Source organism: Polyergus mexicanus, unplaced genomic scaffold (genome assembly GCF_030449975.1).
Source record: "Polyergus mexicanus isolate NDT 795.1 unplaced genomic scaffold, iyPolMexi1.0 SCAF_6, whole genome shotgun sequence".
NCBI classification, from domain to species: Eukaryota; Metazoa; Arthropoda; class Insecta; order Hymenoptera; family Formicidae; genus Polyergus; species Polyergus mexicanus.
In genome coordinates, this window is record NW_027223326.1 from 2,826,409 (window position 1) to 2,826,917 (window position 509).

Consider the following 509-nt stretch of genomic DNA (forward strand, 5'->3'; position numbering starts at 1 on the left):
AAGCAGTGGTATCAACGCAGAGTACTATTTTCTCGATTCATGATAGATGGCGCTGTAATCGACGAAATTCAATTTCTTCGATTTCTCTTACTGAGAACCCATGCTTACGATTCTGCAATAAATTAACAATAAAAATACCACGTTTTCATTGTTAATACTCGAAATTAGTCTAAAACAAACTTCTCATTATTTTTTATTACTCATTAATTACTTCTCAAGAAACTGCTTTTAGCGTAACCCAGGAACAACGTCGTGGACGTAGCAGTTTTCTGTTCCCTTCGGGTGCTTGATTAACGTGAGTCCCCTCGCCTCTCACAATTCGGGGTGCTTGAACGTGTGGTAACCCAGCAGTGAAGGCAAGGTCGTGTGGTGATCCAGCCAGTGAAGGCAAGGTCGTATAAGAATATCGACTACTTCTGTAGGCGTATAATTTGCCATTTTACCAGAATTTTATCAGAGTACAAATGTTAAAAAAATACATAAACACTGTGACTTTGGCACTAAATGGA